At 38.2% G+C, this 16,202-nt stretch overlaps 1 protein-coding gene across 4 annotated transcripts in view; it reads right to left on the bottom strand.

Annotated features, from left to right (window-relative positions):
* The window catches only part of KCNJ16 (potassium inwardly rectifying channel subfamily J member 16), a 46,495-nt gene that overhangs the window by 9,427 nt on the left and 20,866 nt on the right, over positions 1-16,202 (bottom strand). The window contains exon 1 of one of the 4 annotated variants that reach the window (XM_034412709.3): positions 9,165-9,333. The exons of the other annotated variants lie outside the window; for them this stretch is intronic. The gene's annotated coding sequence lies outside the window, so the exon portion shown is untranslated. Of the gene's footprint in view, positions 1-9,164; positions 9,334-16,202 lie in introns of those variants that run through there. 4 annotated transcript variants of the gene reach the window in all.

The following is a 16,202-nucleotide window of genomic DNA, read 5'->3' as shown; positions in this document are numbered from 1 at the left end:
TGCACTTATGCGCAGCACGCACCAAAAGGAGGCTTCAGAAGGTACATAGAACAGTGAGCGGGGATCAGCTGTGCCATGCAGTTTAGCTTTGCTAAAAAGCAAGAAATCCTGCTGTCAAGCAAAGCTAAATGGCATTGCACAGCTGATTCCCCCCCCCCTCGCTGTTGTACTTACCTTCCCAAGCCTCCTTTTGGCGTGTACTGCGCACTGTGTACACGCATGCAGTGTGTGTTTGGTGCGCATGCACGTGCACAGCGCACGCTTGGCACACAGCACACATGCGTGGTCAGCAAACCGGTAGCAAACTAGTTCAGATTTCACCACTGCTTCCATCCTTCCGAGATCAGAAAAATGAGGACCCAGATTATTGGGGCTGACTCTGTAAAACTGCTTAGAGAGGGCTGTAAAGCACTATAAAGCAATATACAAGTCTAAGTGCTATTGCTATTGCTATTTTTACAGGGGAAAAAATGCTTCCACTGCCAAAACCCTAAATAACCACTTGCATGCAATTTTCTGATTAATATAATTATCTGTGAAACTAAATGCACCGATTCAAAGAGTTTTTACACTTTGAGTACTCCACTATCATTTCCATTCCCTACACCCCCAGGAGTACTTTGAAACTGGTGTAGAATTTTTGCATGGAATCCTTCATTAACGGGGAATTCTTTTTTCAGGTGGTTTATTTAGATAACAATATGATTAGTTTAATTCTTTTAAGAGTAGATGCTCTGCCACCCTTTCCTCTTCTAATAAATTTAGAATTTTGAAACTTTTAATCCAGTTTAGCCCATTCATGTTCTTAGCAGTTCACAGAAAACACCATTTGATTAGTGCAAAGACAACCTTAAAATAGTGGGTGTCAATTTTTAATGTTTAGTTCTTTCATTGGGAGAATATTTAGTAGCATTTATTTGGGAAAGATTGGGGTGGGGGGGTTAAGAATTAACCCTTGTGATTTTTTTCTCCTCCTTGCATTGTTTAGTAAATTATCTTTAATTTGATTCTTGCTGTAAACTACCTTAACAGAGCAATGAAATATGCTATGAAGTTTTTCAGTTAATTCCCAGTTTAATGACTATAGTTAAAAAGAGAGCTCATGATATTTGTTCCATAAAGCCACTCATTATATAAATACTATATACATTGTATATTTCCCCATACAATGTACATAGGAGATTCTTCACACAGTTGTATCACCAAATAGATAACTAACCTATGAAGATAATGGCAGAAGTGCGGCTTAGTCAGCCATAGATAATAGAATTAGGAAAATGCATTGCAAATTAATTATCTCAACTTTAGGCAATTCTTAACCATCTTTCATAAAAGCTATCTGAAGAAAGGAAATGGAAAAGAGGGTATGGTGATCTTAAAGAAAGGAAAAAGAATTTGTGAGGTTCGTCACTAGCAAATGTCCTTGAAATATTAGCCTTAAAGGAATGCAGTCTCCACCCTTATCTAAAGATTCTTTTGCAGATGTGTTCCATCTTCACAACTTCCCTTGTTAATGTTGCTCTGGCTAAGCTTTTTATCAACAAAGTTTCTCTTCATGCTTAATCTTAATTTTCCTTCCTGGAAGTCCACTGTTTCCTTCTGCTGTTAATTGTCTTGGAATATAGCATTACATTCAGTTTTGGAAATTTTTCCTATGGACACTGATGCTCATACAGTTGGAAAGCTGCAACCAGAGAAGCCATGAATAAACCAATCAAATAATAACCATTTGAACCATCTGACTTTCATCTGGCTATGAATGGAAACAATCTTCTAGTTAAAGCATTGTCACCACTTAAAAACATGGTGGCTCCAAATATTTCAACACCCTTCTCTCTTTCTCTCTCCCCCCCCCCTTGTTTCCCCCTTGTTTCTTTTTTTGAAACAAACCTTGCTCCAAACGTCTTTGTTGACTGCATACAAATTTGATTTTGTGTATTCCTGGAAAATCCAAACTTCTAAAACTTCGGGGGAGGAGGGGAACTGTCTGCTGTCTATTAAGTTATTATAATTAACTGTCTATTAAGGATATATGATGCGAATATATAAAAGCTTCTGTTTTACCCTATAGTTATCTTTTTCTATGAATGAAAATATTCCTCGTTTGGCGTAATTTTCAATTAGGGAAAGAGATCCAACTTTTTCAGCATATTATCAATATGCTTCATGATATTTTTTTCCAGTGCCTATAATATACCATCTGTGGTTATATCATGGAATTTCATGGTAACATTATACAGGCTCTTTCCTAATAATTAGAACAGTGCCCTTTTCACTGCAATTAGAACACGAATAGCTATTTTCCCTGAGTTTTCTGCTTTGATCCTAAGTCCTTTTCCCTGGGAAATCTGGTCAGGCATCTGAATCCCATCAGTTTGCAATATTTGACAAATTTTAGGAAAACCTAAAATTTCTCTTGTGCCATTTTAATATGTATATATCCAGGTCAGTGGTGGGTTTCAAAATTTTTTACTACCGGTTCTGTGGGTGTGGCTTGGTGGGCGTGGCATGGCTTGGTGGGCGTGGCTTGGTGGGCATGGCAGGGGAAGGATACTGTAAAATCTCCATTTCCTCCCGATCAGCTGGGACTTGGGAGGCAGAGAATAGATGGGGAGGGGCCAGTCAGAATTTTTACTACTGGTTCTCTGAACTACTCAAAATTTCTGCTACCGGTTCCCCAGAACTGGTCAGAACCTGCTGAAACCCACCTCTGATCCAGGTACTCTCCAGCTGAATATCATCACAGTATACATTAAAGAAATGGGAGCACATACAAATGTATACTGTCACATTGACAAATTTGTAGAAAATGCAGGTGGTTTTCCCTGGCTCTCATCATGTGCTCACAAATGTCTACCTTACAAGTTTTTCTTTCCATCCATGAGAGCACCTTAGTGGGGAATTCCAGTATAAGATGGATAGAGAGGAGGAAACGAAAATATATTTTGATGGCATAAAATAACAATCACAATAGTAGGAGATCTCGGAAAAAGTCTTATTAGAAAACCTCTTTCTCCTCTCTTCATCGCAAAGCCTTTGTCTAATTTTCCCAGCTTTAAAAAGAGATCACTGTGCACTAGTGACATTTAGAAACATTGATAGTTGGTATTTATATTTGGTAGGAGCAAAATCACACTTGGAACACAGCCTCTATGCCTTGCTACGTCAATACAAAATTATTAAAAAAATTGGGAGACAGACATAAACATCTCTGCATGAAAGGCTGCTCTAAAAGCCTTGAATATCATGCAACGGTGTTGTCATCCATAGTGGAACAGCTTGCAATGACATTTAATCCATCCAACTTAAACCAGATCCTATAGCAGGAACAGCAGGAGCAGAAGGTGGTATTTGGCCATGGAGATTTGACAGAAGGTGTTCTTTGAAAGGTTCCTTCAGAGAACAGATTCAAGGCCACTGTAGGGTCATTGCTTTCACCTGATTGGACTTACTGAATTAGATAAGGTATGAACACTGTATTATCAGATTGTATTTAACAATGAAAGTGGAGATTTATTATATGTTAATGGCTGCAAGGATTTTATTTATGCATTTTATTAGAAAAGACCTCAGTCCTGACCAGGTAGCATTTTTTTTTTTTTTTTTTGCTGTTTTAGACAAATAAAATCATCTTGATTATTCAAAATATAGTGCAAATAAAAATCATCATAGTGCCCTATGAATTTAAAGAAAAGAGTGTAGTGAACTAGTGGGAAAGTCCCCATAGAACAGGCAATGCCGAAGAACATGCTTTCTATGGCACTCATATCACAGGGGCAGTATTGGGTTTCATATGGGGTTTTTCTGCTTTTCCCTCCCAGGAGAAGCTGAGGGGACAGCATTAAATTCAGCTACAGATGAAGCCAGTGGTGAAATCCTCCCCGGTTTGCCACCAGTTCGCTGCCCACACATGCGCAGTGTGTGCTAAAAGCACGCTGTGCGCACATGTGAAGTGCATGAGAAATGCATGCTGTGTGTACATGCAAAGTGTGCATCAAATGCAGGATTTCCTGCTTTATAGCAATTTTATACTGCTTTATAGCAATCGCTCGGCACAGCTGATAGTCGGAAATACCGGTTCGGACGAATCAGTAGCTGTTTTTATCACTACCGGTTTGCCCGAACCTGTGCCAACCAATAGCATTTCACCACTCGATGAAGCTCTCCTGGATGGGGAAATCTGTGATATGATAAAAAAACTTGAGGATGATTTCAGCACTAAACTTTGGTTATTTGCAATCATATAAGGAGAGATAGCAGCATTTTCTGTTTGACTTTCTATGTCTAAGATCTTCTCCCTTGGTACTGATGTATTTTGATCTGACTCTATGGTTAGGATGGCATCACTGGAAAACCATAGATGTTCCATTTCTTTAGACTGCTATTTCTCAAGAAGATTTCTAGTTCTCTGCCAGTATTAGATGGGTCAATCCACTAGGGTTGTGATACAGTTTTCACTAGTAGGTAAACATATTTATCCAGAGATTAGATTCAAGTTTACTGACTCCTGCTTCCCATTGAAGTACTGCATTTGGAACACAGCAGGTTGAACTTTAAGCAAAAAAAAGTGCTTGGTTAACCTAGTTCAAATTGCTAGAAAGATTGTAAATAGTAAAGTAAAGTAATGGTAATGGTAAAGTAATACTATACATGTACTTTAAACTAAGAGATGAACTCTAAAATTCAGTTTTGGATGCGACACAATTCTATAAATAATAATTTGAGAATGGTTTCCACTTAAAATTAAATCTTATTTTTTGCATGCAAAGTTATTCTGTAGGAGGCATAATTTAGTCATTCTTCTGAAAAGGGAATCAGAAGTTTACCTGTAACTGCCTATGATGAATTAATTATAAGCGCCACCTCAATTGAACCAGCCAGCCATTTTCCAGGCTATTGATAAGAAAAAGAACAGAAAAATTGATATGATCTTATAATATCAGAAGCTTCTAATGATGCATTGGAATATGTTATATTTCAGATTGTTTTTTATCCACTAGCATTTCACTACCTGTAGCTAATTCTTCCATTTGTATCATGTGTTTTTTACATTCTTTCATAGATAGTTAATAATATGGGGGGCGGGGAGAGAAGAAAGGAGGAAGAGGATATTTAAGGCCTACAAAGCTATCCACAAAATATATTTTCAGTAGTAGAGCCTAATGAAGTAGGTGAACCTACAACCTGGTTAGGATTGGAAGTCAGGTTCAGTTTGAAAAACCATGTGTATTATTTTATTTATTTATTTATTTATTTATTTATTTATTTATTTATTTATTTATTTATTTTTATTAAATTTCTATACCGCCCTTCTCCCGAAGGACTCAGGGCGGTGAACAGCCACGAGATAAAACACATAAATACAAAAATTTAAAATGAATTAAAAACGAATTAAATAATTTGGCGGAATTTAAAATACCCCATAATTTAAAACAAATTAAAATTTACATTTAAAAATTTTCATTTAAAAAGGGGAGAAGATTTAGGCCAGGCCAGCTTGATGGAATAGGAAAGTCTTAAGAACTATGGGATGCCTTTAGTCTAAACCAGGGGTGTCAAACTCAAGGCCTGGGGGCTGGATCCACCCTGTGGGTGCTTAGATCTGGCCCAGGGGGCCGTCCTGGAAACAGCGAAGGACCGACCCACGATGCCTTTGCCCTTGGCCCTCCAGAGCTCTGTTTTCGCTGGCAAGAGGGATGCAGGAGGTAGTTACAGCGGAAAATGGAGCTCAGGAGCCTGGTTCTGCCGGCACAGCACTTGGGCTAGCACAGACACCCCTGACACCAGTGACATTGAGCTAGACACCAGTGACATTGAGCTAGCCATGCCCCCCCTGGCCACACACACACCCCCACACCCCCGAGGTCAAAGACAACCCTGATGCGGCCCTCAATGAAATCAAGCTTGACACTTCTGGTCTAAACAGTATGTCATCATTAAGATTCTTCTTTTCTTCAAAAAACTCAGAAATCATTATTAAACATTTTAATATTTTTCCTCCTCCACTCTACTCTTTCTTCCTGGGTCCTTTACAGAGAAAAAGAAATTAAGGGGTAAGTTTCTGTATTTAGAAATTAATGTATCTTTGCAATTCCCTGGCTATGCATTGATCACAATATTGATAGGTGAACTACACATTGTGTGAAATGTGTATGCAGATTCCCTCTTCCAGAATACCTGCTATAAACTAATCTCCCTTGCAGGTTGTATCCTTATCATCATCAACATTCTTGATGTTCTGATTACAGTTGCCACTTCTTTTTTCTTATCAGACTCATTACACAATAATATAGTATTTCATTTTGGAAAAAGCTGTATCTATTAATTGAGAAAGCTGAAAAATATGTTCATCTTGCTTTAGAGCAGAATTAACAGGAAGTATAACATTTCTTTGGAAAAGGGAAGAAAATAATATGAGGTTTTTAAAAATCCAAATATAGGAAGCTTACCAAATGGACAGATTTGCCTATTCCTAAACAACAGTTTTTTTTTCCATCTTCTTTACTAAATAATATTAAAATATTGACTTAAAACCAAACAAAATGAACAGATAGTTTAACGCACTCTAGCTTAATTTGCATTTCCTATACTAAAGCACATGTTGATACGTAATTGTCTTTCTATTTTTTGTGTTTCTCTAAGTTTTTGTTGCTGCTTACTGATTATGAAAAAAAAAATAGAATGACTACATTAAAATTGCAGATTAAAAGGCATGTGGAGAAAAGTATTGAAAATAAAGATATTAGGGAAAAGGCATAAGATATGAACAAATGTTTGTGTAGAAATTTTAGAAAACTAAATTTTGAACTTTTTACCTTCAAGATACCAAAAATTATCTGCTGGTCTGTTGAATCAAAGAGAGAAAAACCTGAACAGGTGATACTAGAAGAATCTGCCTAAATTCTGCCTGTGTCAATGTCTCATATATTGAAACATAACTTTTCCCTAACTCAGTGATGGCGAACCTTTTAGGCACTGAGTGCCCAAAGTGTGCATGCACGGCCAAACTGCAAGGCATGGGCACATATGTGCATGTACCCTGTGCATGCATGTCCATGCCCTGCATATGCACAGTAGAGACCCAAAGACCAGCTGGCTGATGGGAGGCGCACACGCATGCGCGGCACAGACCAGAAACAGAGCAGGGGTGACGGTGCACATGCGTGCCACCTCTGGCACACCTGCCATAGGTTCACCACGACTGCCCTAACTTATGCACTTAATATATAATTTCTGGTTGATAGCTACTCTAACAAGAAAAAAAAAATCCAGAAAGGTCTCTGGAAAGTATTAATGTCACATATTTCACCCAGGTTTTTCTTGATCCTAGAAAACTCTTCATTAAAATTTATGTAACCATTTAAGTTCTGTTTTCTTTTTTCCCTCTTTTGCATGAGCATGTAATTTAGGTATTTGGTTCAGGTTAACGTTCACAGAATTTCTCGGATATGCGTAAGCTAGTGGAATCTAAAGCTGGAATTAATATGAATCCTATTTTCCACATCTTATTACTAAAATGTCAATAGTCACCAGTTGCGTGTTTTGGAAACTCCAGCTTCAATTACTTCCTCCCAGGGATCCCATATAAACATTTCTTTCTTCTAGTTGTCTAGAATTCAAGTTGGTTGCGGTTATGGCCTTGGGGCAATATGCTTGTTTATCTGTAGGCATTTGAGTCTGCAGAAAACCATAGTAGAAGGGAGGAAAGAATAAGAACGTTTGCCCAGACATTAATTGAAAATACTATTGCTGGGCTCTGAATCAATATCTGTTTCCTGAAATAGTAAGATAGCATTAAGGGGCCTCAGAGAACAGTACTCATGAGGATCTGGTAATATAAGCTACTCGGTATTTATTGAAACTCTCTATATCAAAATTAACACAAGACTATATGAGTCTGAAAGCTAAAGGATTCACCTAAAAGCGATATCGAGGTAGGACATTGAAAAGTCTTCCAGCAAACATCTAGAGCAAGATAATTATTTCATCATGGGTCAGATCATAGGACAAGTTCAGGCAGGCAGATCTAGGAGCTGTGGGGGGGGGGGGGAGGAAGAGACAACTGTACAAGAGAGACTATGATACCTGCTAAGAGTTTTGGAGGATTAAGAGGAGATGGAACCAATGGAAGTCGCCAATTAATAAACTGGCTTACAGAATGATAGGAAATCCATAGTGTAATGTTGAAAGAGGGAGAAAAACGTGGGGATATATCCATAATGTGGGTGTTTCGCAAAACAGGAGAAGAGCAGAGTCTCTAAATTTTACTCTCTGTAGGTCTTTTGATTTGATCCCCTTACTGCTACTGCACATTTATATTTTCTCAATAAAAAATCATCACTTTTTCTGTTACAGTTCCCTGTTCCCACAGCAACTTTTAAACTAATGTTATCTTTTTTTTTCTTTTCTTTTTTCTTTTTGCTGGCTGATTGTTTGCTTTCTTCCCCAGTTTTTCGGTTCCAAGTATTCCATGATCTGTGTTTCTCGAGATACAATTTCATTAAAGTAAGCTCAGAGAACATCACTAATGAGATTCTGATTACATAAGTTACTCGGTGTTTATTACCAATGCCGTTACCTCTTCCAGAAACCCTAAGGTCAAAAAAATAGCAACTAAGGTAAACAACCAAGATTCTATTTGGAACTATTTCTTTCATTGCAGATTTATTCTGGTAAATGAGCCCAATAAAGATCAGTTTGATTTGATTTCTGGGCAAGAATCACCTCTTAGACTACTGAGGAGCAACATGCCCCAAAAAATGCTCAAGGGTGTTTAGTTTACTAAAGTATACTAAAGTTTAGTATACTGCTCTTTATCAGGTGCAAGTGGAAAGCTTCACTCTTTGGACATGACACAAAACTTCTGCCCCATGGATTCTTCTCTGTTATTTGCAGTTTTGTCAATGAAACTAGGATCTCGCTATAGTTTTCAATCTAAACAGGATGGCCTTAGTTGTTTTATAGTAGAGCGTCCTACTCTCCTTTTTTTTTATCCTCTTCATTAGTTTGCTATGTAGTGGTACTGGACATCCTCCCATAAGGGCAATTTGCCTGCTCTTTCTTTGCAAAGTTGAAAAAAGAATATAACATTTATTTATCCCACATCTACGAAGCCCAGTTTTTTTCAAGACATCTATTACCATATAGGTCCCTAGTTCACTCACCAGTTAGGCTGGCCAAGGTGGGAGATGCACCATCAGCACAAGCTGCTGCTACTACGACCACTGAGGTTCACTGAAGTGGAACCAACTTGTGTCCTTCTTAATTTCCTTATTTACGTATGCACCCTATCTCCAAAAGCTACAGTACAACTAGTCTTTCTTCCTTGCAATCTCAATTCTATGGGGTGCTAAGCAACCTTGGCTCCCACAGCTCATTGAGCATTTAGGACAAACTGGCACTTCACAATACCTCTGGCAGACATCCAGGTCTGTGCTTCCGCATTAAGTATTAGATATTCCCAAAAAGGGAAGAAAAAAGCATAATAGGAGAGTGGAGGAGAAAGTTGCATGCTGAACTTTCAGCAAAATTTTAAATTGCTGTTGTGGCTTTGCTCAATCCTTTTAACAGTTTTTTTTTTTTTTTTAAATGGATTGTTTTCCTGCCCCCTCCCTCCCCCTAAATTTGGTTCTCATGTTCTGGTCAATTGGGTCTGTTTTAATTTTTGTTTGTATTTTAGAATTACTTTTAAAACCTATGTATGGGGTTGGTTTTTTTTTTTTTTGAAATAATAAAGCAGGGACTGAGTTTTAATTGACTTTGTAATTGTGTATTTGGGCAACACTTCAAGCATCAGTTAGAGAAGAGGATGTGACTTGCAAGTGTTTGAAAAGGATATAGAAATGCGGCGCGCTAAAAATATACAGCATGCCAGCCTTTTCGGAGGCAGACAATTAAAATAATCTGTGTGTATTTTTTGTGAGGCTCCCATTCTTCATGTGACTCTCAATGGAGAAGTCTCGGCAGTTCCCCTGCTTCTAATTAAAAGCGTCCTTGAGTTCAAAATTTATTTTTCCACTATAAGAGAGAGATTGGGACTGGCTCGGGGCTGAGCTGAAGCAGAGGAAATAGACTTGGGGAAGAGAAATTGCCCCTTCTAAAATGTTTGCTTTTGATGAGATTGGAGGATAATAAAGGTGTCAATGAAAAACAGGAAGAATAGTCTTCATTTGGGTAATATATATGGCATTCTAATCTTATCATCACTTTTTCCAGCTGGAAATATTCTTCCAAGGACATCCGTCTCAGGGATATCCTCTAGGTATGAGTACGAGCAGAGTTGTCACATGGCAGCACCACAAAGTGTTTTTTTTTTTCATTTAAAACACAGCTGGACTGCCCAAGAGGGCTCATTACAAAGAGAGGGAGACGGGTTCAGAAATGGACTTACTATCTCCATAAGATCCACAAAGAGCCAGCCCCTTCATTAAGTAGAGTAAAACAACTGCCTCAGACAACAGAGTTTGATGTTTTGAAAGAGCCTTGGTATGATTATATTTTTTTTTATTTCCAGAGATCCTTATAAACAACCCCACCATAGCAAGACTAGGTAACTTTCTATCCTGGGATTGTTGTTGTTAGTTGCAAAGTCGTGTCTGACCTATTGCAACCCCATGGACAATATTCCTCCAGGCTTTCCTGTCCTCTACCATCCTTTGGAGTCCATTTAAGCTCATGCCTACTGCTTCAGTGACTCCATCCAGTCACCTCATTCTCTGTCATCCCCTTCTTTTGCCCTCAGTCTTTCCCAGCATTAGGCATTTCTCCAGTGAGTCCTTCCTTCTCATTAGGTGACAAAAATATTTGAGTTTCATCTTCAGGATCTGAACTTAGAAAGAGCAGTCAGGGTTGATCTCCTCTAGGACTGATCGGTTTGATCACCTTGCAGTCCAAGGGGCTTGTAGAAGTCTTCTCCAGCACCATAGTTCAAAGGCCTCAATTCTTTGGCGCTCAGCCTTTCTTATGGTCCAACTTTCACAGCCATACATTGCAACTGGGAACACCTTAGCCTTGACTATACACATTTTTGTTGGCAGGGTGATGTCTCTGCTTTTTAGTATGCTATCTAGATTTGCCATAGCTTTCCACCCCAGGAGCAATTAATCCTGGGATTAATGCTCTAATAAAGGACTATCTTTGGACAACCCAACAAATGAAGCATCATTTTGATGTAGAAAAGAAGAATTCCTGTTTAGAGTATAATAATCTAATAAAAGATTTTTGTTATTCAGTCACTAATTCATGTTTGGTTCTTCCCGACCCTGTGTCCCATAGCACACTATCCCCTTATCCCATCCTCCACTGTCTTCCAGACTTTCTTCAAACACAATGTTCATTGTGTTGATGACACTATCTAACCATTTTATCCTCTGCCATCCCCTTTTCCATTTTCCAATAAGTTTTCCAATAAGTCCTCTCTTCTCATTTGGTGGCCAAAATATTTCAGAATTGACTGATTTGGTCTCCTTGCATTCCAAGGGACTCTCAAGAATCTCCTTCCAACAACACAATTCAAAAGCATCAATTCTTTGGCACTCAGCCTTGCTAGAGGAGATGCTTTGTAGAGTAGTCCCTCATCTCAGATGGCCCCATGTGTAGAAATGACCCTGAGCTATTTGCCACTGCCCCAGAGTTTACCAATCCCTGCATAGACGTTTGAGCCTCCTCAAACCATCATTAGAAACTGGGCTGTGGTGTCCCAGATGTCTCCCCATCAGCCACAATATGCAAATATTTTATTATTATTATTATTTTTTAAATGATGCTCTAGATTTCAAAAGTCACACTGCAAGGTTAAGAAGGAAGAAAAATGTGATTTTTCTGAATAAGAGAATTTATGCAAACTTTCTTTCAAAGCAAAATCATTCTCTGTGTTATCTGGCTGCATCTAAAGCAGCCTAGAAACTTGCAAGCACCTTCCATCTTGACAGAGTGAGAAATAAAAAATAACTTTAGCGTGATGCCTCAAGGGAAAAAGTTCTGGCTTTTAATAGAGATTGCCTGTAGGCAAATGAAAGAAGGGAATCTCTGGGCTAAATAATCAGAGGAAAAAATGGCAGGAGGTCAAGGTTTCAGACACAGCAATTTTGTCTGGGGGCTGAGGGGAGGGGATTGCTGAAAGGAGAGCCAATTCAGCAAACAAAGCTGTGATTGTAGTCATATAAAGTACACGTTACTATTACATAGTCCATTCATATTAAATAATTGGTATATTTACTGAACAATTTGTTTTAAATAGGTCAATTATACCTTTCCAGATTGCTTTTCAATGATCATGAACCACATTAAGTGGCAAGTGTGGGTTTGCGGTTTTGCTTTATAGTGTTATGTGAATTGCATCCTATTTTTCTGGTGGGTGAGACAAAAGCATCCCTGTTACCTGACTGGCCTTCCTCTTGTGCACCTTCTAGCTGGGTCATCTTTTTCATACCAGTTCCTGAAATACCTTGGCAGAAATGTAAAGCAGTCCAATCAGTATTCTAATGATTTACAGCCTTCTATCCTTTCGGTGTTCTCTTCCTGAATGTCTTGCTACTGTTCACCCAAAGGTTTCACAATGAACCCAGTGTTTTGCTTTGGTACTTTTAACACTGTGCACGCAACACATTCTCCCAAGACCCAGAACTAAGTTTTTGGTTTTTTTTACAGCCAGGGATGAAGGATACATTTTAAAGAGAGGCTTTCAGAATGAGGGAAGCCTCAACAACTTGCCCTGAACTGAGGTTACCTATCTGAGTCTCCATCAAATGCTGCTTTAAGATTTCTAAACGTATTCCCAATAGAAGTTGATGCATATATTACTTTGTTTTCTTTTCATTCTTTCAGCTGGAGAAAACCCTTTCACTAAATTCTATTACAGGTATTCCTCGACTTACAACTATTTCTTTAGTGACCTCTCGAAGTTACAACAGCACTGGAAAACATGACTTATAACCAGTTTTCACTCTTACACCTACTGCAACACTCCCATGGTCATGCAATCAGAATTTGGGCACTTGGCAACTGACATGTACTCATGACAGTTGCATTATCCTGGGGTCATGTGATCACCATTTGTAACCTTTCCAGCCAGCTTCTGACAAGCAAAGTCAATGAAGGGGGGAGGGGTGCGTACCAGATACACTAAATGACCACATTATTCACTAAATGTCAGTGATTCATTTAACAACTATGGCCAAAAAAAGTTTGTAAAATGGGGCATAACCCACTTGACAGCTGCCTTGCTTAGCAACAGAAATTTTGATCTCAACTGTTGTTGTAAGTCGAGGACTAGTAATATGTTTCCTTATTCAGAAAAATGCCACAAGTCCTTTCTATGGGCTTCCGTAATCGTATCATATCTTTTGATTCTACTCAGTGAATTGGTGAATAAACCCAGTCAAACATTGGCGGACTTACTCTTGAGCAAACAGGCATAGGGTTGCCATATTAGTAACAGGACTATCGCTTTAGCAAATTAAACTTAATTAAATAATAATATTGGGTGACTAAAAGAGTGACCCAGTTATAAAACAAACTTTTTTTCAAGTTTAGTTTAATACAAAAGGTTTTTTAAAAAACCACACTATATCTTTCTTCTGTGCTGACACAACAAACACAAACCTGGATAGAAATTGCCTGGGGCAAACTCAGCAAGATGGTGTTTATTTATTAATATAGCTATAGACTACCAAGTGGCACATAACAATAAATCTCAAAGTAATGAAACGTAATGCAATTTGTTCTATCACCTTCTCTCCAACACTCTGAGAATTAAGCATTTATTACCATAAGAACTGAGAGGTGGAGGAGGAAAGTACAGAAAGAAATCAAAGGCATCAGAGAATAAAGTTTCTACTCCATCAGGCTTTTGACCTCCGGCTGTCTGAAGCACATGGGCAAGTTAATCTGACCCACCAGTCAGATTCAGTTACCTAACCTTATCACCCATGTTTCCTTGAAAGTAAGTTCTAAATAAATGACCTTGCAACATTTTAGTCATCTCACTGCTGGGCATTGGGGAGAAGTGTACACAAATGGAGTGGAACGTAATTTATAAGAAAGTACAAGGAGGTTTTATCGCATTTTGTAGACTCATTGCAAGAAATACTGTCATGATCTCAGGTCATTTCACCTGATTAATTTATGAAAGTGCATACTGCAATACATTCCTCAAACTTCAGATACCAAAATACTTCACTAACTTGAGATAGTAGTCCTCTATGGTATGGAGAAAACGGAATTTTAGGCCATTTTGGGCATTGTCAAGGAAGGAAAAAGGGAGGGAGGGAAGTTTCTTCTCAATGATGCCATTTTGACAAGCCAGGTTATTTATATTCTACAACATATAAAATAGTTTCACGTGATCACTAAAACACAAATTTCATTCAAAGTTCTAACTTTTAAACTCCAATGGCAAAATAATCCTTGTACATTAATTCACATATTAGAATCTCAAGTTTGGAATATATACAATTATATCAGTCTGAAATGTCATTAAATGTTTTTCATCAAGCACTGTGAAGTTGAAGCTGTATCCAAATTCTGAACCCATTGTCATTCCTCATTTGCAAACACACAAGCCAAATGCTTTCAAGATTTCATTTTGAAATATCGCGTTCTGTTCTCTTTCATATTTGTTCATGTATGGTGTGCTCATAATATTTTCCATGGAGAGTGATGTCAGTCGTGTTATGTCTACAGTCAATATGATGTACAATTACAAGTAATATACTGAACTTTTGTGGATAACCCTTTTTTTAAAAAACAAGATTTCAAACATTGCTCCCTTCCTTCCTTCCTTCCTTCCTGCCTGCCTGCCTGCCTGCCTGCCTGCCTGCCTGCCTGCCTACCTGCCTGCTGGCCTTCCTTCCTCCCTTCCTTCCTTCTTTCCTCCCTTCCTTCCTTCTTTCCTCTCTCTCTCCCTCCCTCTTATCCATCCATCCATTTCTTCCTCCCAGAGAAAATAATAATTCTTAAAGCTCTTACCTGTACTGCAAACTGATATATGTTTTAACATTATCTCTACATAATAATGATCTACAATAGGGACAAAGAAGCCATATTTACTATGACATCTATTAGAGGTACTCAGGATTGCTGAGCTACAACATTGCTTGACTGATTGATTGGTTTTCTCTAGGAGAACTACAATATTCCTCAACATTAAGTATTGTTTCACATCTTCATCATGAATAAACTTGTTTTGACACCAAACAAGTTCGGTGTAAGAGTTGGCTTTTAAGTGGGGAACAGTGGGTTTAATTCTCTACTAAGTTATACAGTTCTCTACTGACCTTCCAAAATCTCTTAGTCTAAATATCACAAACAATAGGTGAGGAAATTGGTATATACAGTACTCGGTTCTCTGCAAGAAGGACAATATATATAGCAGATGCAAACAATATTCTGTGTGTGTTATATAGTCATTGGTTTTATAGCAAGCAAATAGGTTAATAGGCTACCAAGTCAACTGTTCGACCCCTCATTAATTCCGGTTTGAAACAACTTTGCTTTATATTGTTTTCAGGTCAGTCAGAGATTCATTTTATTCCCCAAAAGCAAACATAATGAAATGAGTGGGTAGATTTTATCATAAAGGCCTTAAATGGGATATACAAATGAAACAGTAGAAATAACAAGAAGGGCAGTAAAATCAGCCTAAAGGAGCCTTGGAATCTGATTATTGCCATTGAGTAACTCCTGAAAAATGTTTTGAAAAACAAAACTTTCTTAGCCTTGCTAAGATACAACTGACCCTTGAGAAGTTAATGTATTACAGTCTAATGTGTAATAATCTCTACACTGTTTATTGCAGGTTGTTTTTTTAAAGAATTGCTGGAAGATATCCCACTGAACTAAATGCAGTTTCATCCAGTTAGAACATTTCAGAATAAAGTTTAACTCTCCACTGAATGAACAGGAATGTGTGTATGTACTGAAATCACTAATTTAGGAATTAAATAAATTGTTTTTGCTGAGCCTTTTTGTATTTAACATTTAAGTTAACAATACTTCAGAGTAGTTTAGAATTCATTTTTTTTTACTACCGGTTATGTGGGTGTGGCTTGGTGGGCGTGGTATGGCTTGGTGGGCATGGCAGGGGAAGGATACTGCAAAATCTCCATTCCCACCCCACTCCAGGGGAAGGATACTGCAAAATCCCCATTCCCACTCCACTCCAGGAGAAGGATACTACAAAATCTCCATCCAACCCCACTCCA

The sequence above is a fragment of the Pantherophis guttatus genome, chromosome 2 (genome assembly GCF_059756535.1).
Source record: "Pantherophis guttatus breed Tessera chromosome 2, ASM5975653v1, whole genome shotgun sequence".
Taxonomy (NCBI): domain Eukaryota; kingdom Metazoa; phylum Chordata; class Lepidosauria; order Squamata; family Colubridae; genus Pantherophis; species Pantherophis guttatus.
Note: the sequence above shows the minus strand (reverse complement) of the source record. Positions and strands in the feature narration are given on the sequence as shown.